Genomic DNA, 27517 nt, shown 5'->3' with positions numbered 1-27517 from the left:
TGAGGATGAGCCATGTGTATATAAGAAGGTTAGCGATAGTGCTATCACTTTCCTTGTCTTATATGTGGATGACATACTGTTGATGGGTAATGACATAGGTATGTTGACAACTGTAAAGGTATGGTTGTCAAATACATTCTCCATGAAATACTTATGGGAGGCAACCTATATTCTTGAGATTCGCATCTATAGAGATAGAGCGAAAAGAATAATTGGTTTATCCCAAAGTCTATACTTGGAAAAGGTGTTAAAGAGGTTTAACATACTTGATTCCAAGAGAGGATTGTTACCAGTGAGACATGGTATCCATCTTTCTAAAGAGATGTCTCCAAAGACACCTGAAGAAAGAGATAAAATGGTTAGGATTCCTTATGCTTCGGCTATTGGAAGTTTAATGTATGCAATGTTGTGTACTAGGCCGGATATCGCATATGCTGTTAGTTTGACTAGCAGGTATCAATCCAATCCAGGTTTGGAACATCGATAGTCACAAGAATATCCTTAAGTACTTGAGAAGAACTAAGGATTTATTCTTGATCTATGGAGGTGGAGACTTGCAATTGGATGGTTATACTGATTCTGATTTCCAATCAGATATCGATGATAGAAAGTCTACCTCTGGGTATGTGTTTATTTATAATGGAGGTGCAGTCAGTTGGAAGAGTTCCAAACAGAGCACAACTGCAGATTCCACTACCGAGGCTGAGTATATTGCTGCATTAGATGCTGCAAAGGAAGCTATTTGGATAAAGAAGTTCGTGACAAAACTTGCAGTAGTTCCTTCCATTGAGTCAGCAGTTCCACTACACTGTGACAACAATGGAGCAGTCATACAGGCGAAGGAACCCAGGTCTCACCAGAAATCCAAACACATAGAAAGGCGCTACCACATTATCGGAGAAATAGTTGGGCGAGGCGATGTAGCTATGCAGAAAATAGCATCAGCTGAAAATCCAGCTGATCTATTCACTAAGCCTTTGTCACAGGCACAGTTAGACCGACATCTTGAGAAGATGGGTCTAAGATATTATAATGAATGGCTCTAGTGTTAGTGGGAGATTGTTAGTAGTATGCCCTATAGCATATCATTCAGTATGTATATTGTACATGTTTTTATTAATAAAAGGCATTTCCACTTTTCCATTTACATAATATATTTATTTGTAATAGAAAAGGTCCATTGATATTTTGTTAGAAATTCTATTCTTAAGTTGTTAAGAATATGAGTGACAGTATTTCTAGTACAAAGTATCATAAATAGGTTCACAATCGAGGATACTTCATAATAAGGACATGACTTATCCAGAAAGATTGTATTCATGTTTGTTCCCAAGTTATTTATATGAGATATAAATAAGATGGGATGGTGAGTCTCATGCCATATGACAAACATGATAGGCACTTATAAATGATAAGTAGGCCGAACTAGTGACACTTATGACAAGCACATGGAGTTTACTCTTGTCAATGTTTTGTCATAAATCATATCAGTGCATATAGTCTTTAGACATGAGATAGCATAGTTATCTTGTATATAGGTAGTTTGAGTTTGATACTGCTTTAATACTTGTACTGTGTATGGGTATATGGGCATGTGTTAGCACCTACTAGTTATATTTGGAGATAGGTGTTAATCAAGATGGAATCTGTTCCTCTAAGTAAATAGAGATAAACTCCTATGTTCATTTAGTTATTCTTAATGTTTCAAGTTCTTGGCCAGGACAGATAGATTTAATCAGAAAAGAGTTTCTGATGAGAAAATATTTTTAATCAAGAACTGGAATTAAAAGAGAGCATAATATTCAGAGCAAATGGAGTTTGACATAAACCATGACTCCAACTTGAGTTGGGATTTTGTAACAGAGAGATTCCAGTGCATGGTAACATATGATTATAGGTTCATTTAAGGTAAACCTTATTACTAATTGGGTGGCCATGGCATGCTATGCTAGGTGTTAACCATGGTCTATGAGGTGCATAAAATGATTTAGAGAAATCATTTATGGTAAGAAAGAGTTCTGATGATATTAAGAGTTGATATCATATCTCATTGCCAATTAGTGATGAGCCTAGTAAGTCACACACATACACAAGTTATCACCTAATTAAATATGATTTAATTAATTAATTAAAGAGTTTAATTGATTAATTAAATAGGTTTGGTTTGTAATTAGATTGCAAAGTCCCTCGCATGACTTGAAACCAAATCTAGATTATTGGATGTATAGTATAAGTTAAATTTATATTTAAGGTGTTTAAATATGAATTTAATTAATGAGAAATTAATTAATAAAGATTAATTAATTAATTTATATTTGATATAAATTAATTAGAAGAAGAGAAATATTTATTTTGGGTTAAGAACTCAAAATTAAGACGCAGGGGCATTTTGGTCATTTCACAGGGTGACATGTGGCACCATGAGATGGTAACGCATGGCATTATACATAAGCTTGCCAAATGTTTTTTAATCACGTAAGATGATTAAAATCAAGATTAAATATAGGTTTGACACTTGGCACAATGTGATTGGGTCACTTAAACCTAGAGCTAATCAAAGGGTGACCTGTGGCAAGGGTTTAATGTGTTAACCTAGCTATATAAGTGTTGTTATGAGAAAAAAAAAACACAAGTAGCAGCCACTCCTTTGTGCCGCCACCTTGGTGTGTAATACTCTCCTCTTCTTCTTCTTCTCTCATCAATCCAAGAGATTAGAAAAACAATCTCTTTAATTAAGAACACCAGAAATTGTTTCTAGTGTCCTGTTTACATCTCTAATCTTTTAAAAGGCAGAACTTGATTTTCTAATTAATAGAAAAAGCTTTAGAAGCTATTCAAGGGCTGCCATAGGTGTTCTTGGTGTGGACAAGCTAGAGGGACAACATCTGGTCTCCTGAAGACGAATCTCAATGGCGCAAATACACTATAGTGCATCAAGAGGTTAGTGTTTTTGTTCTTAATTTAATCTAGGGTTCTAAAATTAATCTGATTAATTCTAAAATCTTAAATGACAAATACAGATCCAAAAACATATTGAAAGTGTTTTAATATGTTGTTTATCATTGAAATCAAATAGATAAAAATAAATCTTGCATAAAGCATGTGACTCTAGGTGAAAATTTTTGAATTCAATGGTATAAACTTGTGTTTTTCACGCTTCCGCTCCTTCATGATGATAGGAAGAATCACATCAATTAAAAAGCATAATCAGTTAGTGAGGCAGTGGAAGAGCTCATCCAAGAGGTGGAAGAATCCTTAGCAAGGGTAAGAAAGCTCCGAGAATTCACTATAACAAAATATACTTTTTTTATGGCAAAATGTTAGTGGGGAAAAAAATTGCCACTAAATTTATGCAAGCCACTTATTATAAAGGGGAAAGTGAAAAACACCTATGATTCTTTAACATTTATGGGGGAGAGACTTTTCTTGCCATTAATAAAGAAAATAAAATGGGTGAGTCTAGGACTCCAATACTTTCTTTCGACAAAAAAAAAAAAAAAGTAAATAAAGGAAAAATAGAGAGAAAGAATATTATTTTTTATTATGTTCTAAACCATTCTTCTCTCTGTTTCCCTTAATCCCATTGCCCACCCTCATTGTCACTTAGCTTTCATCTTTAGTTTCTTTTTCCAACAAATCCATTGAAATTAACTCTCTTTTATGGCTTAGTTCAATCCAAAGAGTGTTGTGACTTTCAGAGATTTGTTAAAATGTGAGATAAATGAAGTGAAATTTGTCAAAATAATCAGCTGCTCACCAAGCTTTAAATGATCAGACTTGTTTTTGCCATGGAATCCTAGAATTGAGGACTTATGGAGACCCATAGTATCATACTTAGGCATAAAACGAAGTCCCTGAAAACAAAAGATAAATAAGGAACTTTGGATAACCACTAAGTTATTTTTTGTCATTGGCGTTTTCCCTATTTGGCGATTACTCTCTAAGAATGGGTGTTCATCCTAGAGCTCTTGGGTAAAGAAAGTCACACAGGATCATATTCAATTACCTTTCTTAGTGGTGATTGTTGATTCAATTGTAAGTGGTATTGTTAATTCAATTCCTCAAACTTCGTATCTCATGAGAAAATATTATTGTCTTTATTACCATACCTTTCTTTCTCAACATTGTGTTGTTGTCCCAAATATGTGACGTCCTTACTTTAGATAGTCCGAACGTTCTACTGTCCGGACAGCCAGAATGTCTGAAACTATATTTAAACTAGAGTGAGGAGCCATAAATCACCTAAATAATGACAAGAAAAATTAAGGAAAAATTTTAAGCAATGAAATGCATTAAGGTTAAATGAGCCGTAGCTCCAGCGATGGGTAACCCTAACGGGAAGTGACTGTGAAGATAGTTAGCGACCCTAGACCCGTGGAGAACCCTGTGAAATAATTTTTGGGACTCAAGTGAAGGATTCTTGAGGCTTAGATAACAATAGAATGCCAAGAAAACACAAGAAAAATTTAGTTAATCTGTACAAACAATTTTAACTCAGTAAGCAAAATAAAGGGTATTTTAGTCATTTCACCTTCAAAGATGATTTTTGACCAACTTGTCCATTTAAGTGAGTGAGGTTTATGTCCTAAAATATGAATAAATATTGCTAAAAATTTAATTAGAAATGAGTAAAAGAATGAAGAAAGAAAAATAAAAGAAAATGAAAACAAATTAGAATTATGACATGTGCATGATGAAAGATGATGTAATTAAAATTTCCTACCAATTAAACTTGGACAAACACTTATAAATGAAGTCAAAAATTAATTAAAAGAAATAAAAACCCATCATCTTCTTCCCATATCCATACTAGGCGAAACCCACTCCATAGCCCTTCCTCCATTTTCTTCCTTACAAGCTCTTAAAATCTTAGTTTTACACCATAATTCTTTAAGACCCCAACATAAAAAATTACTCCTACACCTTAAGAAAGTGTTTGGCAGCCAAGAGAGTGCAAGAAAAGTGAAGTTTGGGTGAAAGAAAATTCTGTTTACTAAGGTTAGTGCTAGTTATTACCTCTCTCTCTTTATTCTATGTTAATAGCTTAAATTGAGTAAGAAATTACAAGAAAAAGAAATAAAATATATATGTATGAGCACCATGTGTAACACCCCTATTTGCATAGCCTGGTATATTTCACTATTCCGGTGACTGGTGTTGGTCCGGATAATTAAGAGGATTAGAACCAGTCTTAAGACAACTAGATAAGCCCTGAACACAAATAATTAGTAATTGTCAATTAGTTAAATATAAATAAGAAATATAGAACATAAGAAGTTAAATGGGTGACCTTCTCGGGAAGGACTGCGAAGTCGATTTAAACTCAAATTTTGAATTGTAAAATGTGACGCTGCTGTCCTTAAGACTATTGTGAACACAGTGGAAAAGAGAAAATCACGAAAAAGAACTGTTAAGCCAGTCAAATAATTATGTCAAGGATTCGGAAGAAATATTGAATTATTTGCAAATCGGGTCGAATCGGCGAGAGGTAATTTTGTCAATTGACCCTAAGAGCTGATCCTGACCTAACTGTCAAATAAAATCGGAGAAAAGAAAATTTCAGAATTTAAAATTAAATTAAAGAACTAAACAAATATAAAGGAAAAAGAAAAAAAAAAGAAAAAAAAGAAAATGAATTATTACCTCACCCTTGTGACATCATGCATGATGCAATAAAAGAATAATTAATTAAATGGAAATTGACTAAGTCAAAAAGCAAGATAAATATACAAAAATTAAAAGAAAAACATTGTCATCTTCCTTCCCAATCTTGCCATCCTCACTCTCTCCTTCATCTCTCTCTAGAAACTCCATGGAAGCTCATTTTGAGCTTGATCAAACCCTAAATCCCACCATAGAAATTTAAACTTCCATCATTAAATCTTGAATTCAAGCTTTGATAGAGAACTTGACAATAAGAAGAAGAAGAAAGGAAGAAGTTTTGAAGAGGTGAAAATTCAAAGTGAGGTTAGTAAGCTAAACTTTTAATTTCTAGTGGAATTATTATGTTTAAATGCATGAATGAACTTAGAAATATGTTTAAAATGAAATAAAAACAAGTGTGGAGGATTAATCATGGATTTTGGTCAGCTAGGGTTTGCTATGGTAATGCATGAATTTGATTGGATTAAAAGTGTAGGCAAGCTTGTATGAATGTGGAGGTGATGTTGATATGCTTAGATTTGGTTAAATGTAACAACTAGTGTAGCTAAGGTTTTGGCACCTAGGGTTTGAAAGACAAAAGTGTGAAAATTTATTAAATGATGTGTTTGACTTTGTTGGAGATGAAAATTTAGATTCGGATTGGATGTGGGCAGTATGCAAGCAGCATGACCAAGGTCCCTTTTAGGGACCAAAACTGAAAATTTACAAGCCCAATTGGTATGAGGCCAATTAGGAATGAAACTAGACACAAAATGACACATTTTTCATTTAGGAATTATGCCCAAAAAGTGACCAAAACCTAGTGAACAAATTGACCAAATCCGGACTTAGGCAATCTGACATGTACAAAAATGACCAAATGAACAGTATTTGTTCATTTGGCCATAACTTGGGCTAGGCAAGTCCAAATGAGCTAAACTTTTACCAGTAGAAATCTAAGATATAGACTTAAAACTTTCATGAAGAACACAAACCCAAATTATGGCCTTAACTAAGTCATTTAGTCACCCAAAATTGGTGACCTAAAACTGCCAGCTCAAGTTTTGGTGCCCAGAAATCTGGGTAAGTCCAATTCGGCAGCCATGATTCAAATGGCTATAACTTGAGTTACAAGACTCCAATTGGAGTGATTGAAAAAGGAGAATAAACTTAAGACAATAAGGAATAATTTCTATGAAGAAAACTTAGTCAAATTCTAACAGCAAAATGACCAATGGAATAGTGTAACATAAGATACTAAAACTGAAAATTTACAATTTTGCCTAAAAATACCTAAGTTTTAAGAAAACAACCAAAACCAACAAAATTGATGACCAAAATGTGGTATGTGAGTATAGTTGGAGTTCTCATACCTTTTAAGTATAAGAAAGTCAATATTTTGACTTGAATAGTACTATAAATAGTAACCTCAACATGAAAACTTGCAAGAATATAAGTTTAAACATATTGGAATTAGTTATTGGAATTGTTATAAAGTAAAGATACTGAGACACTATAAATTTTGTGTTTCAGCTGAAAAAGACTTGGAAGGTCTGAGAGACAGAGTCAAGGCCTAGAGGCGACTCACGTCAGCTTTGTGCACAATAAACCTTATTTGAGCATTTTGTCATTGAAAAATTGATTTAGTATGATTTATGAAAATTTGATGTTAATCATGAATTGTGTTGCTACCTTGTGAATGAAATTATGACTTTGAAAATTTATTGAATTCTTTAAATAAAATGTTTGAAATAGATTTTTGATTCACACTTAGTGTGATAGTGCCTTATTATTCCTCCTCCATTTATGGGGTGAGATTGATTATTTTTCCTCCCTCTCTGGTTTACCAGTTGAGGTTGTAGATCGGATGAGTACTGTAACACCCCTCACCCGTCTACAGTATAGCTGAGCAAAGTGTGTCACACGGAGTGCCGGAGCACCTGTTCTTATCTGATTTCATTACAGTTCTTGATTTATTTAATCAAAAACTTTATTTAAGGTTTAGGCTATTTTTACTTTTATCAAAATCTAGCTAATTTGGAAATTTCAAAAATTTTAACGATAATCCGGCAGAGTGCCTGCTGTAATTTGGACTAACAGTTCTTCTGAACCTACTAAAAACAATTTCAATATATGCTCAAATTCATAACTCAGATTATCTCAAAGCATTCTCATCAGTTTCTCAAACTCAGATTCAGTCTCAAAATTTCTCAAACTCAATCTCATTCTTTATGATTAGATAATCAATTCAAATATCAGAATTCTTATATTTCATTAACTTATATAATTTTCCAATTAAGTACAAAAATTTATCAAGTACAGGATATATAAATGAAATTACAGTTACTAATTCACATTACAATATAAGCAGTAATTATAATGTACAGATTAGAAAACATGCTTAAAATGAGCCCTATCTACATGCATTGCTGAGGAGGTGACAACCTTGAACTTTTCTGACACTTCTGCAGATCTAGACTCCAAAAATCTCAGTCAACTGTCTACTGGTTTTACCTTTAGTACCTACGCGAGGAAACAATTTCATCGCGCTAAGCATTTCTGTCACACCCTACCCCTCCGTAAGGCATAACATGATCCCGTAGTATATCTAATGAATTACCAACTTCGTCTACAAATAACCCATTAAATACACTACAAGGGATTTTAAAACTTTTCTTACTTCTTTTTACAGTGGTGAGCACTTTTGACAGGTATTAAAAATTTTCTTTCACTAAAGTGAAGCAAAATAATAAATTTGAGTATCAATAATTTCTGTAAAAATTTTAGCAGAGTGCCATCTGTATTTTGAATAAAACAGTTTTTCAAAAAACTGTAAAAAACACTTCAAATATATAATTTCTCAATCCCAAACTCCAATAATTTGTTCAACACAATAAATTTCTCAACATTATCAACTCAGTTCAACAATCAATTTTTCAGTGTTTCCAAAAAAAAAATTGAGATAAGATAAATTTATCACAATACTTTTACAGGCCAAAATAGTTTACAATTTTAGTTTACAACTGCTCAAGACCAAGTACAATATATACATATAGTGCACATACATTACAACAAAACTACACAATATGGTATACTCAATATACCAAGTGAAATCTCAAAATGTGATACAAGCAGCCTACTCTATTGCTCTGTTCGTCTGTCTACCTGCGACAACAATGAAAAAGCTATAGCTGAGTAAAATTTACTCAGTGGTGCACAATAACAATTTAAAATGCAGTATATAAAACTTTTATTAACAATTTAAATTCAAATAATTCATAATTTCATGTCACGATTTTCACAGCTCATATAACACAAATTTGATCAAACCATTGAATAACATAGTGTTGCCAATTAATAACACAACTTAAGTCATGACACAAACATTTCCGAACATGCCATGTGTAAATCACGATAAGGCACACTCACCCACTAATCGAAATCAATGAGGGAGGAAGCTAGCTAGATAATGAGTACTCATCCACACTCACCTCAGACTGGCAAGTCAAAGAGGGAGGAATATAATCACACTCACCCCATAAATGGAGGAGGAACATAATAACATTGTCATGCCAAGTGTGAATCAAAACAATTCCAAATCACAATATTTTATACAAACCACAAATCATATTTTATCTCAAAATTTCCATTTGCAAAGTAGGCAACACAATAATTTCCAAATAATATTCCCAAGGCCAAAACAATAAAAAACTATTCATAACTCATTTCTCTAAATAAATTTTCTAGTAAAAGTAGTGACTATAAAAAGTATTGTGCACAGACCTAATTTTAGTCGCCTCTAGGCCTTGACTCAATGTCTCTTATGCTCCTCAATATCCTTTTCAACTAAACACACAATTTAAAGTGTTTCAGTACTCAATGAATTTGTTTCTAACAATAAAATCTAATATTTAAATTTTCTTAGTACTATTCCCTTCAATTCATTTCATTAGTCAACCTATAATGTTGACCCTTGATGCACTCTAAGTGAGTCAATTCTAATGTTACCAATATGTCACATTTTATAGTCCTTTAGTGTTGGTATATGTTACCAATTTCATTTCCACGTGTACTGCATTTTATTGCAATTTACCGGATTTCGGTGTACTATTTTGACCTAGCCAGATGACCTAGTTCCCTCAATTTTTGGGTTTTGGTCCAAACTACTTGTAGGTATATGTCTTATTGCACGCGGGGCAAAATTTCAGGTCATTCTGAGTTGTGTAGACCAAGATATAGTCAATTTACCAATGCTGAACAGAATGCACTAAAATGGTAGGCTTAGGTCATTTTTAGGTCACTTTTGGTTCGGCTAGTTTTGGTACCTAAATTTGTGCAACCTATTTGGATTGGTTCTGGCCATTTCTAGGCTTTGGTGTCTTCATAAGAATTGTAGATCTATGTCTAAACTATTCACGGTAAAAATTTCAGGTCATTTGGACCTGTTTTGAGTAAGTTATGGTGAAAACACTAACTACTACTCAAATGGTCAATTTTCAGGCTTTCAAGTCACTAATCCGGATTTGGTCATTTTTCAAGTCACCTTCTAGGAAGAATTTAGGTAAGCTTCCTTCATGAAAGTTGGTACATTTTGTGCCTAGTTTCACCTCCAATTTGTTTCATACCAATTGGAGTCACACACTTAAGGTTCTAAGCTAAAACATGCACTGCCCTACTACATATTCTTCATCACTTACCAATTACACATTCTATACTTACCAAGCTAACTCTTTCATGCCAATTCTGGTTTGTACCATACCATTAACACACTTTACATCACATTTTGGTCATTTTGGGCAGTTTGTAACCACTCTCAACACACACATTATAACTCAGAATTTTCAAAGTCCAATTATAATAATTTAACCACATGAACATACCTCATTTACATGTCCAAATCCAAACAAGTATTCACATACACATGCTGCCACCATAAGCAACATAATTCAAAAATATTTCATGAACTTAAACACCTCAATCTTCTTCATGAGGCTACCACAAGTTTACACATACCCATCAACTTCCATTTTCACTTTTCAAGCTTACAAATCAAACTTTACACATGGAATTCAACTTCAATACAATTAAACATTTAAATCAACATCTAAACAACCATTTACATGCAAGGACAAGCTGTTCATGGTGAGGTTTCATGGCTGCTGAAATGGCTCAACTCCTGTAACACCCCCGTTGCATAGCCTGGTATATTTCACTGTTCCGGTGACCGGTATCGGTCTGAATAATTAAGGAGATTAGAATCCCGTTTAAGACAACTTAAGAAGCCATAAACATAAATAATTAGTAATGTTTAATTAGTTAACTATAAATAAGAAAAACAGAACATAAGAGGTTAAATGAGCCGAGAGTCATAGCGATGAGTGACCTCCTCGGGAATGATTACGAAGTCATTTTAAACTCAAATTTCGAACCGTAAAATATGACGCCGTGGTCCTTAGGACCCTTATGGACACAGTGGAAAAGAGAAAATCACGAAAAAGAACTGTTAAGTCAGTCAAATAATTAGGTCAGGGAGCCGAAAGAAATATTGGATTATTTGCAAACCGGGATGAACCGGCGAGGGGCAATTTGGTCAATTGACCCCGAGAGCTGACTCCTGACCTAACTGTCAAATAAAATCGGAGAAAAGAAAATTTCGGAATCGAGAATTAAATTAAAGAACTAATAGAAAAAAAAATAAATAGAAAAAAAAGAGAAAAGGAAAGAGGTTGGAAAAGTCAAAAGTTATGACATCATGCATGATGTCATAACTAAATTAATAAATTGAATTAATTAATTTGGATTTAGGGGTCTTCCATAAGCAAAAAAACGTGTAAAAGGAAAACAAAGGAAAAAAATTAGGATTTTCTTCTTCTTCACCTCTCGCTTTGCCACCCCATTTTCCCCAAAATCCTCCATGAATGGTTCTTCATTTAAGCTTACATTTAAGCTAAATTTTCTTCACTTAACCTTCTTAACTTCCTTAAATACCTCACTAGAACCTTTAATCTCAACTTAAGCACAAGAAAGAAAGAGGAAAGAAAGAGAACAATTGAAGGCTTGGCATTTAAATTGAGGTTAGTATGCTAAACTCTTTATTTATCCATTCAAATGCATGTTTAGGTAATTAAGTGAGCTTAGAACTTGATTTAAATGAAACAAATATGGGGAAGGACCATTGCTGAAATTTTGGCCTGGTTGAAGGGAGTATGAATTGCATGAATTAAATGAGTTAAAATGAGTTTAAAAGACTTAATTAGTTGAATGATGATAGTTTGGAATTTTGAATTTGTTAATGGCAACAAAGTAGTGAAATTAGGGTTTGAATGCTAGGGTTTGTGAACCAAATTTTGGAGAAATGCTTAAATGATGACTTTGGTCTATTATGAGATGAAAAATGGTCAATAATGACCAAAAGAGATGTGTGGGAATTGTTGGAATGAAAACCAAATTCGTAGGTCAAATGGTCATGCTGCTAGCAGCATGACCAAACCTACTTTGAAGGACCAAAACTCAAATTTTACAAGCCTAATGGATATGCCACCAATTGGAGATGAAAATAGACATAAAAGAGCACAATTTTCATTAAGGAACCATGGCCAAAAACTGACCAAAACTTGGTGAAACAATTGACCAAAGTGAAGTGATAGCAGGCTGCCACTGCACTAAATTGACCAAATGAACAGTAACTATTCATTTGGTCATAACTCGAGTTAGACAGGTCAAATTGACCTGAAATTTGTCCAGGGGTTAGAGGGCATATAGATCTAAAACTTTCATGAAGAACATCACCCCAAATTATGCCATTAACCCATCCAGATTATTGAGCAAAGTTAGGCTACCAAACCTGTAACTCTGCAGAGTTTTCATTGAGCAGCAATGTTTGGATGGCTATAACTCCCTCTAGAAAACTCGGATTTAGGCGATTCTTGAACCAATGGAAACCTAAGACATAGTAGAACATTTCATATGAAGAAAGTGAGACCAAATTATGAACATAACTTGATCAAATTATTGACCAAAGTTGGACTAAAATCTGCCAGAACCAAAAACTGCAGCATGAACAGTGCACGCGAACAGTAAACTTATTTTGGCCATAACTTGAGCTACAAAACTCTGATTGAGGTGATCCAAAAATGAGAATACACTTAAGACAATAAGGAACATTTTCTATGAAAAAAATTTTGTTAAATTCCAACAGTAGATCGACCAATGGAATAGTGCAACTTCGGAGAACCAAAACCAAAAATTGGCAATTTTGCCAAAATGACCTAAGCTTTAAACAAATGACCAAAACCAACAAGTTTGGTGACCAAAATGTGGTATTTGGGTGAAGTTGGAGTTCCCATACCTATTAAGCCTTAGAAAGTCAATAATTTGACTTGAATAGTGCAGTGAATAGTAACCCGAAACACAAAATTTTGAGAACGTCGAATTTAACATGTTAGAGCTAGGTAAATGTGAAGTTAAGTTTAATTTGGATTTATTTTAAGTTTTAGTACTGAAAAATTGAAAAATTTCGTGTTTCAGTGGAAAAGAATACTGGGATAGAACCCGAGGAGTTGAGTCGAGGCCAACAGGCGACTCGTTTGAGGTTTGTGCACAACATATACTTTTATAATCATCTTCTGCATATCGTTTTGAATAATATGAAATGTTGGATTAAGGTATTCTTATGATGTTTAATCTAAATTGTTGAAAGTTATTATGTATATTTGAAAAGACAATGTTTAGTAAATCGTTAAGATAAGTTTTGAAACCACAATGTCATGACCACATATTTGAACACCTCACTAGCACGACTAGTGGGGGTAATTAGTTTCGAATTTTGATTCCTTCTCTGGAGAAGTGTTGAGGTGTGCCAGTAGAAGAGGATGTGAATGGATATCCATATATTTGAGCTAGCTAGCCTTGTGATATGATTTCTCTTTAGCCTCTGGCTATTGAGATTCATGTGATTTCTCTTTAGCCTCTGGCTATTGAGATTCTATTTGTTTCGAATGGCATGATCTAACTGTGGGTTTTATGAAATGTGTTTTGATACCTTGAAATGAACTTGGTTTACATGTAAAATCTTACCATGCATGATTGTATTTAATTTTCATGTTTAGCCAAATTTTTGAATGAATGTGCTTTAAGTTTTGCATAAAGATTATTTTAGTATATTGTGCACCACTGAGTCCTAGTACTCAGCGATAGCTTTATTCTTTGTCATGAGATCTGAGAGACTAGAGGAGCAGCGATGGTAGTCTTGAGGTGTGTGAAGTCATCAGCTTGAAGCCTTTGGGTATAATTTATACCCTAGCTGTAAATACTTCTTTTGATGTATATATTGCACATAAATGTATGGACATGTAAAAATGGGTCTTGAGCAGCTTGTACACAAATTTGTATGAAGTTTGTAATAAAGTTTAGTTTGTGTTTCTTTTGATATAAATTTGTAAGGTTGTGTATAAATTATTTTGTTTTTAATGAAATATGAATGATATTGATTGACAGTATTTTGAGAACTATTGAACTTGTGAATTTTGAGAAATTGATTGAGTTTGATTGTGAAACCCAAGTAGTGGTTGAGAAAAACTTTTAGAAGTGCTTTTTACAGGTATTCGAAGAACGGTTTTTTCAAAATACAGAGGAAACTCTGTCAAAATTTTTATAAAATTTGCGGAAAACTAAAATGGCCAAAAATATTAATTAGTTTTAATTTCAACTAAATGTTTTAAATACTTATTAGAAATGCTCACCACTTGTCAAAGATAAGAAAATTGTTTTAAAATCCCTTGTAGAGTACTTAATGAGTTATCGGTAGGTGAAGTTCGGTAGTTCATTAGGTATTCTACAGGATCATGTTATGCCTTACAGAGGGGTAAGGTGTGACAACTCCAATAATTCATCAAACATAAAAAATTCTTCCATAAATCAACTACCCACAACCTTGGTTACACTTTTAATGAAACAAGAATTGAAAACACCCACTTACCTCTTTTGGACTTCTTCAAAACCTCACCAAAACTTATCTTTCTTGCTTCCTTATTGCTGCCCAAGATTTGTAGACAAGGTTTAGTGAAGGAACCTAGTGGAAAAGGTGACTTGATCAAGGTTGCATGGAGCTCCTTCCATGGCCGGCAATGGTGGTTTGAAATGGAGCTTGAATTCGGAAAGGAGAGAGCATGAGGAAGAAAGAGTGTTGCAGAATATTAGTGGGACAAATTTTGGTTTTTTAATGCTTTAGATATCGCATAGTGGTCCACTAAGTGATTAAAGAATTTAAGTTAATGTTAAACTTCCATTTATTCCACATTATACCCATAATTTTTCTTATTTATACAACACATAATATTTCATTTTTTCATGGCATTTTCAAACTTTATTACTATTTATTTTTAATGGAAATTTAGGTCAAAAGGTAACTCGGGGTGTCAATTGATCACAATGCCCCTATTCGGATTGCATTCCCGATTTTTCGGTAACATCGAGTTTTGTCGTTTTCTCTATTTCTCGTTTTTCTTTGTACTAATTAATTAATTAATTTTTCTTTGATATTTCTAATGACATTTATACTTCAATAAGTCTTTAATTTTGTCTTAAAACTAAATTCTGAGGGTTTCCTATAGTCCTGGGGTCAGCTCTTGCCTGCGCCGTAACTTCCCCGTGCGGTCACCCATCGCTGCGGTGCTGGCTCGTTTAACTTAGTTTCATTTTATTGCTATTATTTTTCCTTTGTTTTTCTTGTATTTTCTTTTCTTGTATTTCATTATTTTATGTCTCGTCACTAACAATTAAATGTAGTTCTAGACATCCTAGCTGTCCGGACCGACACTGGTAACTGGAATAGTAGAACGTACTACCGAACATAGGGGTGTTACAATTTCTACTTAGTGGTGCAATAGTATAACAAGAAATAATATATACAAATAAAAAAAGAAATAAATCATAATTCAGATATCCAGGAATCAATTATTCTAACTGTATTGTATTTTAAGTCTCTACGGTTCTGCAAATTATATTTTTGTTATGTTTCTATTGCTAATCTCTTTTACTCATTTCATTTAATGTTTAATTTTAATTGTACTGAAATTTCTGTATACTTAACTTAACTTAACTGCCTAAATTGAATAATATTTTAATTGACTGCCTGTGTACCCTATACACTGACCAGACTAGATAAACGGATATATTAGCACTGGGTACCTAGTACCTCGGGCCGTCACACCATCGGTCACAAAGTATCTCCCGGTGTGCAAACAGTGTGGCTAAAAAGCCATATAATCAATCAGGCATTAAGCCGAGTATAATAACACAATCTGTATAGCCATAGGCTATTAAAATCATAGTATGGCATAATAAGCCATGAAACACAATATGACGTAAAGCCATTTACAGAACAACTGTCAGAATCCTATTGGCATGCCAACCTATCCAAACTAGTCAACTAGGCAAACTAGGGCATATTACAAGATTAAATATTTATTTCTTTATTTTTAGGGTTTACTGGTCATTATATAATTCACTGGTCAATGAAAATGTTGACCTTTTTATACATTATGGATAAGTTGATTCTAGTATCAACATGTCACAATTTGCATTTCAATATGCTATCAATATTGTGTAATTTACCATTTTTACAAGTTGGCATTCATTGCCAAATTACTTCAAGCATCATTGTATGTAAATGTCAAATCTCAATTTTTGTGTGCTAGATTGGTCTAGCTTAAAGTCCTATTTCTCTTAGTTTTTAGCTTCTGGTCAAAGAAGCAAAATTGTAGCTCTATATCTTATTGCACTCTGGGCAAAATGTCAGGTCATTTTGAGTTGTATAGATCAAGATATGATCAATTTACTAAAGCTGGACAAATTACACCTTTAGTGCAAAATTTGGTCAATTTTAGGTCACTTTTAGTTCTGGGAGTTTTGGTACCTGAAATTGTGCAAGCTATTTGACTTGGTTTTGGCCATTTTTGGGCTTTGGTGTCTTCATAAGAATTGTAGCTCTATGTCTTATTGCACTCTGGGAAAAATTTTAGATAATTCTGAGTTGTATAGACCAAGATATGGTCAATTTACTAAAGCTGGACAGATTGCACCTTTAGTGCAAAATTTGGTCAATTTTAGGTCACTTTTAGTTCTGGTAGTTTTGGTACCCGAACTTGTGCAAGCTGTTTGACTTGGTTCTGGCCATTTCTGGGCTTTGGTGTCTTCATAGGAATTGTAGCTCTATGTCTAAGCTGTCCATGGTAAAAATTTCAGGTCAATTGGACCTGTTTTGAGTGAGTTATGGTCATCCCAATGACTACTGTTCATATGATCAAAAATCTGGGTTTGCAAGGTTGCCATTCCGGATTTGGTCATTTTTAAGGTCAGTTTCTAAGAAGAATTTTGGCGATATGAAAGTTGACCTATTTGGTGTCTAGTTTCACCCCTCATTGGCCTCATACTAATTGGGTTCACAGTTTTGCACTTATGACCTAATTTAAGTGCTGCCAACATACACAACCTGCATTTGAATATCACACTTCCAATTTTGACAATCCTCCTCCTCCCAATACTTCAATATTCAATCAATGGCACTTCTATATATACTGTACACAATTCCAGCAAGCATTTTGGGCAGAACACTCCAGTGCTCAGTACACATATTACCACTCTAATTCTCAAAATTAAATTCAACACAATATATACATGTATTCACTTAATTTTTACTGCATACAATTCCACCACTACTTCACATATACTGCCCTTAAACCTAATTACCATAATTCATCAATTTAATTCATGATATCAAGCATCAATTCATGCACTTCAAGGCTGCCAAAAATGGCAGTTTGCTAAGATCTCCAAATTTCTTTCCAAAACCCCTAAGTTCAATACTTACTTACACATACATGGGAATTAATTGGCTAGCACTTCAATTTAACTCCATCAACACTAATTCCCATCAATTTAATGTAAGAAAAATTCTAAGAACATGAGCTCCCATGGTTGCCAAAAATTATACACATCAGTAACTCATCAAAACCTTCAAATTTCTTCACCATTCAACTCATCTCAACCTTAAAACAAACTTTAATGAAGCAAGGAATGAAAAACTAGCACTAACCTTTTTTGAGCTTCACCAAAACTTCATCAAATCCTCTTCTTTTTTCTTCCAACATGCTTCCCAAGGTGTGTGTGCAAGCTTTAATGAAGAAACCAAGTGGAAAGGAGGCTTGAATCATGAGTGCATGGTGGTGGAGTGAGGTTTGGCCATAGAGGATTTCCATGGTGTTTCTCTCGGCTGGTTTGTTTCCAAGGTTGAAGATGAACATTTCTGTCCCAAATTGGCTTATATATGTGTCCCAAAATCTGAGTTAGTGCAGCACTAACTATAAATTAATGATTTAATTACTTAAAGTTTCATAATTTGCACATTTGCCTCATTTCTTCCACTATTTATATAATGTATCTCATTTTTATTTTTCATGACATTTTCAAAGTGTAATACCACTTATTTTTAATGGACATTGAGGTCAAAAGTCAACAGTAGGTGTTAATTGACCAAAATGGCCCTCTTCGAGTCAAATTCAGACTTTTTCAGTGCTACCAATTTACTCCCTGTACCGTCGATTCCTTAAATTTTCGTTTTTGTTTATATTGACTTACTAAATTTTCTTTGAGATTTCCAATGTCAATTACACCTGAGTAGACCTTTAATTATGTCTCGAAAATATTTTCTCGAGTTCCCCGCAGTCCAGGGCTAGTCAACGGTCCTTGTCGTAACTTCCTGGTGCGGTCACCCATCGCTACGGGTTTGGCTCATTTAACTTAGTCACATTTTATTTCTTTTATTTTTCTTTAATTTTTCTCATCACATATTTCATTATTTTATACTTCCTCACTGTCAATTAAGTGTAATTTCAGACATTTTGACTTTTTGAAGTAGACATTAGTCGTCTGAATAGTGGAACATACGGACTACGTAAAGTGAGGATGTTACAAGTACTCATTAGCTAGCTAGCCACCTCCCTCATTGATTTCGATTAGTGGGGTTGTAGATAGCTTTGTCGTGGTGTACAACACGGCATTGATCAGAAATTTTATATCATGGTTTAAGTTGTGTATGAATTGGCAACGCTGTGTTTATTAAATTATTTGACTAAAATTGTGCTATAAGGAGTTTTGATAATTTGTGAAATGTGATTGTGAAATATTTAAATTGTGATTTGTAGATGAATGTTTTATGTACTGCATTGCAAATTTTTATTATGTACCACTGAGTATTTTTATACTCAGCGATAGCTTATTTTGTTGTCGCAGATAGGAGCAAGGAAAAAGCAGCAGAGTGAGCTACTGAACTGGAAAAGCCTTTGCTGATTTTGTACGGGTATTATTTTATACCCAATGTAATTTAGTTTGATGTAAATAAATATTATTTATATGTATTAATGTAAAGTTAAGCAGTTGTATTTATAAATTGTAATAATATTATTTTTGGATTTTATATCTGTAAATTAAACTTGTGAATGTAAAATAGCTTTATTGAATGCAATGTTGATGGAATTATTTTGAAATGGTTTGATATGAGAATTTTGAGTTGAATTGAGATTATTTGGAGGTTGGGAGTTGAGGACATTTATTGGAAGTGTTTTTTTCTGGTGTTTGAAAAACTATTTTCTTAAAATACAGATAGCATTCTGCCGAAATTTTTCTAAAATTTGCGAAAAAATAAAAATAGAAAAAAATTATACTAGTTTTAAAGCTTCGAATAAATGATTTTAACTCCTATCAAAATGCTCGCCACTTCCAAAATGTAAGAAAATGGTTTTAAAATCCCTTGTAGGATACTTAATGAGTTATCGATAGGTGGAGTTTAGTAGTTCATTAGGTATTCTATGGGATCATGTCATGCCTTACAGAGGGGTGAGGTGTGACATGTTTTAGTGGTATTAGAGCATGGTTTTACAATAAATTTTGACTATGTGTATGAATATTTCTTTAATAAGTACAACTGCTCAAGTGTCTTTAATTGATGCATATGACATATTTACATCATGAATATGCACTAACGGAGGTCAACCTCCTTGTGTTTGATCTCAGGAAGTAGAAATTTTTGGGAAATGAAATGGAAAAAAGAGATCATTCCGTGGAACAATCTATTGAGGCTGAGGTTCAAGAGGAAGGCCCAACACTCCAGAATGTGAGTGGGTCAGCCACTGCAGCTTCTACTCCAGCGCCGCAGTTTTCTGCTCAATTTGCACAGTAGATGGCTGCATTTTTCCAAAAAATGGTGAGAAATATGCCACCTCAAGCTCAGATGCAAGCACCTACAACACAACCACAGCCCTCGGCTCAGCAATATGAAAAATTAATGAAATTTGGTGCCATCGAGTTTAAGGGTACTGTGGATCCACTGGAGGCTGAACAATGGTTAAAAAGAATGGAAAGGGTATTCGGAAAACTACAGTGTGTTGAAAAATTAAAATTTGAATATTTAGTATCTCTTCTGCAAGGGGATGCATATGAATGGTGGAAGAACATCCCCCACAGCCTGGTTAAGCCACCTGTGTTGACATGGACAGACTTCCTGAGGGAATTCAGGCAGAAATGGGTTTCAAATGCGTATGTAGATATGAAATTGCAAGAATTTTTGAGCCTGAAGCAAGGGGACAGAACAATAGTAGAGTATGAGCAGGACTTTTCAAGGCTCAGCCACTATGCGAGAAGCTTAGTCTCCACTCCCAGAGATAGATGTAAGAGGTTTGAGGCTGGGCTGAGGCCTAGCTTAAGAATGCAAGTTGTGGGATTCAGACACCAGAATTTTTCTGAGCTGATTTCACAGGCCCTAGAACTAGAAAGGATAGAATCAGAAGGGGCAGTGAAGAAGGGTACACAAGAGAAAGAGAAGACTGAAAAGACTACTGGTCAAGTACCTGAAAGTAGTTCAGGGAAGAGGAAATAGTCTAGAGGATCAAGCTCTCGCAGATCTGGCAGAGGTAGATTCTCTGGCCAAAGACCACCCCGGTCTGGTCAGCAGGCCCAGTAAGCACCCCGAGGAGCTCTATCAGTATGGCAGTGTGAAACTTGTGGTAGAACACACGATGGGGTTTGTTTCAAGGCCACAGGTGCATGTTTTAACTGTGGAGGGAGCGGACATTTCGCTAAGAATTGTACTAGTCCGCGCCGATCTGGACCTTCTGCTACATCTGAGGGATCAGCCCAAGTCTCTGCACCTAGAGGGTCACAGCCAGTTGGTAGAGGTAGAGGTAGAGCTAGGGGTCCTGGTAACACTCCTGGAAGTCAAAGTACTGTTAACCAGCCAGTACCCAGTAGCACACCAGTCAGAGTGTATACAATGCGTCAGAGGGAGGAGGCTGAAACATCAGACATAGTAGCTAGTATTTTCTCCATCCTTGACCAAGATGTATATGTGTTGTTTGATCCTGGCTCCTCACATTCATATGTTAGTGTAGTGTGATGTGTTCTACTACTATTCAGTGTGTACCAATGGACTATGATGTGCTAGTAACTAGTCCATTAGGCCAGGAGGTCAGGGTAAATAGACTATATAGGGATTGTCCTCTGGTGATCCAAGAACACACTTTTCTGTCTAATTTGATTGAAATGCCTTTCAGAGATTATGATATTATCTTGGGCATGGATTGGTTAGCCAGGCATCATGCCATGATTGACTGTAGACTGAAGACAGTCACTTTTGGTCTCCCTCAGTATGGTGATGTAGTAATACATGGGGAGAGATAGTTATTGCCGTCAAACATCATTTTAGCTGCACTGGCCAGAAAAATGATTAGGAAGGGGTGTGAGGCGTATTTGGCACATGTGATAGATACCCAAGTGGGTAGTCCAGCATTGAGGGACATCCCTACGGTATGTGATTTTTCGGATGTAATTCCCTATCAATTGCCAGGATTACCTCCAGAAAGAGAAGTGTAGTTTGAGATTGATGTTATGCCTGGTGTGGACCCAATCTCCATAACTCCATACAGAATGGCACCAGCAGAACTAAAAGAATTGAAAGTGCAGTTGCAAGAGCTGCTTGACATGGGCTTTATCCGCCCTAGTGTGTCACCTTGGGGAGCGCCAGTGTTGTTTGTAAAGAAGAAGGATGGCACTCTCTGATTATGCATTGACTATTGACAGTTGAATAAGGTGACAATAAAGAACAGATACCCATTGCCCTGCATTGATGACTTGTTTGATCAGTTGAGGGGTGCAGCTGTGTTCTCCAAAATTGACCTGAGATCAGGTTATTATCAGCTAAAAGTATAAGAGCAGAGTATTTCTAAAATTGCCTTTAGAACCGGCTATGGCCATCATGAGTTCTTGGTCATGCCATTCGGGTTAACTAATGCTCTGGCTGCTTTTATGGATCTGATGAACACTATCTTCAGACCATACCTCGACCAGTTTGTAGTTGTATTTATAGATGATATATTGGTTTATTCGAGGAATGCAGAAGAGCATGATAGACATCTGCGCATTGTGCTGCAAACTTTGAGGGAGAAACAGCTATACGCCAAATTGTCGAAGTGTGAATTTCGGTTAAAAGAAATATCTTTCTTGGGGCATGTAGTATCGGTAGAGGGTATTAAGGTGGATCCTAGCAAGATAGAAGCTGTCCTTAATTGGAAGCCACCCAGAAATATCACAGAGATTCGCAGTTTTCTAGGTTTAGTTGGATACTACCGTAGATTTGCGAAGGGATTCTCCATGTTGGCATCTCCATATACAGTTTACAGCGATGCTTCTCACAATGGATTAGGCTGTGTACTGATGCAAGATCAGAATATTATTGCTTATGCATCACGCCAGCTAAAACCGCATTAGAGGAACTATCCGACACATGACTTGGAGCTTGCAGCTATAGTATTTGCTCTCAAGATCTGGAGACACTATTTGTATGGGGAGAAATGCTACATCTACACAGATCATAAGAGTTTGAAGTATTTGGGCACCCAGAAAGAGTTGGATTTGAGATAGAGGAGATGGTTAGAGTTGATAAAAGACTATGATTGTCTGATAGACTATCAGCCAGGGAAAGCTAATATGGTGGCTGACGCCTTAAGTCGCAAGACTATGGCAAGTCTATAGGTTACTCCTTTGTCTATGGTACATGAGTTGAGATCATTAAATGCCAACTTAGAGATTAATGATGAGGGGCAGACAGTAGTAGCATGGCAAGTATAGCCAGTGTTGACTAATCAGATTTGAATGGCTACTCAGAATGATCAAAAGTTTCAGAGGCTGTTGGAAGAAGTCTGGCAGGGCAAGAAACTAGAATTCTCAATTAGAGATAATGGTCTACTGCTACACCAGGGTAGAATGTGTGTTCCTAATGATGTTGATTTGAGGCATATCATTTTGAAGGAAGCACATAAGTCTCCTTTTGCCATGCACCCTGGTGGTTAAAAAATGTATAAAGGGCTAAAGAAGCATTACTAGTGGATGGGTATAAAAAAGATGTGGCCGAATTTGTTTTCAAATGCCTAACTTGTCAGCAAGTGAAGGCAGAGCACCAAATACCCGCTGGGTTGTTACATCCACTACCAATACTAGAATGGAAATGGGAGAGAATAACGATGGATTTTGTGATGGGACTTCCGAGGACACAGAAGAGTCATGATGTAATATGGGTCATTGTTGACAGACTGACCAAGTCTGCTCATTTTCTGCCAGTCCGGATGGACTACATTTTAAGAAGATTGGCCAAGTTATACATTGATGAGATAGTAAGACTGCATGGAGTGCCAGTATCCATCGTATCAGATAGAGATCCTAAGTTTACTTCTAGATTCTGGGGTAGTCTTCAGAGAGCCCTAGGAACTAGATTGAACTTCAGTACGGCATTCCACCCATAGACAGATGGCCAGTCTGAGAGGGTAATTCAAATATTGGAGGACATGCTATGGGCTTGTGTGATTGAGTTTGAGGGTAGTTGGGACATACACTTGCCTTTGATTGAGTTTGCTTACAACAACAGCTACCAATCAAGCATTGGGATGCCTCCATATGAAGCTTTGTATGGTAGAAAATTCAGAACTCCCCTGTGTTGGGATGAGGTAGGTGAAAGAAAGATGATTGGGCCAGAAATTGTTCAGTAAACTGAGGAGAAGATCAGGATGATTAGAGATCGACTCAAGATTGCATCAGACCATCAGAAGTCCTATATTGATTTGAAGAGAAGGGATATTGAGTACACAGTGGGTGAGAAAGTATTCCTCAAGGTTTCCCCTTGGAAGAAAATTATGAGATTTGACAGAAAGGGAAAATTGAGTCCTCGTTTCATTGGGCCACATGAGGTTCTGGAAAGAGTGGGTCCTTTGGCATATCGGTTGGCACTACCTCCAAAGTTGGAGAAGATACATAATATCTTCCATGTGTCTATCTTGAGGAGGTATCGATCAGACCCATCTCATGTACTACCAGTAGAAGAAATTGAAGTGAATCCAAACCTTACATATGAAGAAGAACCCATAGAGATTCTGGCTTATGAGGTGAAGCAGCTACGGAACAAACAGATTCTATTTGTGAAAGTGTTGTGGAACGATCATACAGGCCAAGAAGCTACTTGGGAACGAGAGGGGGACATGAGGGGACAGCACCCACAGTTGTTCAGATGAAATTTCGAGACGAAAGTTATTTTAAGGGGGGGGGGGGGGGAGAGAATTGTAACACCCCTATTTGCATAGCCTGGTATATTTCACTATTCCGGTGATCGGTGTCGGTCCGGATAATTAAGGGGATTAGAAGCACACTTAAGACAACTAGATAAGCCCTGAACACAAATAATTAGTAATTGCAAATTAGTTAAGTATAAATAAGAAAAACAAAACATAAGAAGTTAAACGAGCCGAGAGTCACAGCGATGGGTGACCTTCTCGAGAAGGACTGCGAAGTCGATTTAAACTCAAATTTCGAACTGTAAAATGTGACGCTACTGTCCTTAAGACTATTGCGAACACAGTGGAAAAGACAAAATCACGAAAAAAAAACTGTTAAGCCGGTCAAATAATTAGATCAAGGATCCGGAAGAAATATTGAATTATTTGCAAATCGGGTCGAACCGATGAGGGGAAATTTAGTCAATTGACCCCGAGAGCTGACTCCTGACCTAACTGTCAAATAAAATCGAAGAAAAGAAAATTTCAGAATTGGAAATTAAATTAAAGAACTAAAGAAAAATAAAGGAAAAAGAAAAAAAAAGAAAAAGAAGAAAATGAATTATTACCTCACCCTTGTGACATCATCATTATGCAATAAAAGAATAATTAATTAAATGGAAATTGAATAAGTCAAAAAGCATGATAAATATACAAAAATTAAAAGAAAAACATTGTCATCTTCCTTCCCAATCTTGCCGTCCTCACTCTCTCCTTCATCTCTCTCTGGAAACTCCATGGAAGCTCATTTTGAGCTTGATCAAACCCTAAATCCCACCATAGAAATTTAAACTTTCATCATTAAATCTTGAATTCAAGCTTTGATAGAGAACTTGACAACAAAAAGAAGAAGAGAGGAAGAAGTTTTGAAGAGGTGAAAATTCAAAGTGAGGTTAGTAAGCTAAACTTTTAGCCCTCTATATATTTTTGTGCCACCAGGGTGCATGGCAAAAGGAGACTCATGTGCTTCCTTCAAAATGACCTGCCTTAAATCAACATCATTAGGAACACATATTCTTCCCTGGTCTAGCAATAGACCATCATCTCTGATTGAGAATTCTGGTTTCTTGCCCTGTCAGACTTCTTCCATCAGCTTCTGATACTTCTGATCATTCTGAGCAGCTATCTAATCTGATAAATCAACACTGGCTGTACATGCCATGCAACTGCTGTCTGCCCATCATCATTAATCTCTAAGCTGGCATGCAATGATCTTAACTCATGTACCAAAGATAAAGGAGTAACCCGTAGACTTGCCATAGTCTTGCAACTTAAGGCATAAGCCACAACATTAGCTTTCCCTGGCTGATAGTCTATCAGACAATCATAGTCTTTTATTAACTCTAACCATCTCCTCTGTCTCGAATTCAACTCTTTCTGGGTGCCCAAATACTTCAAACTCTTATGATCTGTGTAGATGTAACACTTTTCCCCATACAAATAATGTCTCCAGATCTTAAGAGCAAACACAATAGCTGCAAGCTCCAAATCATGTGTTGGATAATTTCTCTCATGCAGTTTTAGCTGGCATGATGCATAGGCAATGACATTTCAATCTTGCATCAATACACAACCTAACCCATTGTGAGAAGCATCACTATATACTGTATATTCTTTACTCGGAGTAGGTAAAGTCAGGACTGGAGCTTCAGTCAAACATCTCTTCAATTCATCAAAACTTTGTTGGCATTTATCCGTCCACTGAAATTTCACATCTTTTCTAAGCAGCTTGGTCAATGGAGATGCCAACATAGAGAATCCCTTTACAAACCGACGGTAGTATCCAGCTAAACCGAAAAAACTGTGAATCTCTATGACATTTCTGGGTGGCCTCTAATTAAGGACAGCTTCTATCTTACTTGGATCTACCTTGATGCCCTCTTCTGATATTACATGCCCCAAGAAAGATATTTCTTTCAGCCAAAATTCACACTTCGATAATTTGGCATATAGCTGTTTCTCCCTCAAAGCCTGCAGTACAATCCACAGATGTCTATCATGCTCTTTTTCACTCCTCGAGTAAACCAATATATCATCGATAAATACCACAACAAACTGGTCGAGGTATGGTCTGAAGATAGTGTTCATTAGATCCATAAAAGCAGCCGGAGCATTAGTTAACCCGAATGGCATGACTAGGAACTCATAATGGCCATAGCGGGTTCTGAAGGCAGTTTTAGGGATACTCTGCTCTTGTACTTTCAGCTGATAATAACCTGATCTCAGGTCAATTTTGGAGAACGCAGCTGCACCCCTCAATTGATCAAACAAGTCATCAATATGGGGTAATGGATATCTATTCTTTATTATCACCTAATTCAACTGCCGATAATCAATACACAAATGGAGAGTGCCATCCTTCTTCTTTACAAACAATATTGGTGCTCCCCAAGGTGACACACTAGGGCGGATAAAGCCCTTGTCAAGCAGCTCTGGCAACTGCACTTTCAATTCTTTTAGTTCTGCTGATGCCATTCTGTATGGCATTATGGAGATTGGGTCCACACCAGGCATAACATCAATCTCAAACTGCACTTCTCTTTCTGGAGGTAATCCTAGCAATTCATCAGGAAACACATCCGGAAAATCACATACAGTAGGGATGTCCCTTAGTGCTGGACTCCCCACTTGGGTGTCTATCACATGTGCCAAGTATGCTTCAGACCCCTTTCTGATCATTCTTCTAGCTAGTGCAGCCGAAATGATGTTTGATGGCAGTAAATGCCTCTCCCCATGTATTACCACATCGCCGTACAAAGGGAGACCAAAAGTAACTGTCTTCAGTCTACAGTCAATCATGGCGTAATGCCTGGCTAACCAATCCATGCCTAAGATGATATCATACTTTCTAAAGGGCATTTCAATTAAGTTTAATAGGAAAACATGTCCTTGGATCACCAAAGGACAGTCTCTATAAATTCTGTTGACCCGGACTTCTTATCCTAATGGACTAGTTACTAGCACTTCAAAACCCATTTGCACACAGGGAACAGCAAGTGAACTGACTATGCTAGCACTAACATATGAATGGGTTGAACCCGGATCAAACAATACAAATACTTCTTGATCAGAGATAGAGAATGTACCGGCTACAACATCTGAAGTTTCAACCTCTTCTCACTGTCTCATTGAATAAACCCTGACTCAAGCACTCCTTTGTGCCGACTGACCAACTGTGCCCTGACTGCCAGAAGTAGTGCCTCTACCTCTGCCTCTTCCTCTGC

The sequence above is a fragment of the Hevea brasiliensis genome, chromosome 11 (genome assembly GCF_030052815.1).
Source record: "Hevea brasiliensis isolate MT/VB/25A 57/8 chromosome 11, ASM3005281v1, whole genome shotgun sequence".
NCBI lineage: Eukaryota > Viridiplantae > Streptophyta > Magnoliopsida > Malpighiales > Euphorbiaceae > Hevea > Hevea brasiliensis.
The sequence above is the reverse complement of the archived record's forward strand: the minus strand, read 5'-3'. Positions refer to the sequence as shown.